Raw genomic sequence first — 258 nt, 5'->3', positions numbered from 1 at the left:
CCTCTCCTTTGCCGCCCCCAGCCGCTCCCCCCGCCTCGCCCCCCCTTTTGGTTCGCCCCCAGTCACAAACGAAGAGCTGCTCTTCTCGGGCGGCAAAGGAGGCGGAGCCGGCGTGGAAGTGCGGGGTCCTCCAGCCGCCCGCTCCGAGGCACTCGCATACGCTGGCGGAGCAGACGACAGCCGTGTGGGCATCGGGGCAACAGGCTCTTCCTTCGGCGCCACAGGATCATCAGGTCCTACGTGATGGATCGGCTTCCC

This window comes from Egretta garzetta, unplaced genomic scaffold (genome assembly GCF_000687185.1).
Source record: "Egretta garzetta isolate BGI_Z169 unplaced genomic scaffold, ASM68718v1 scaffold451, whole genome shotgun sequence".
NCBI lineage: Eukaryota > Metazoa > Chordata > Aves > Pelecaniformes > Ardeidae > Egretta > Egretta garzetta.
The sequence above is the reverse complement of the archived record's forward strand: the minus strand, read 5'-3'. Positions refer to the sequence as shown.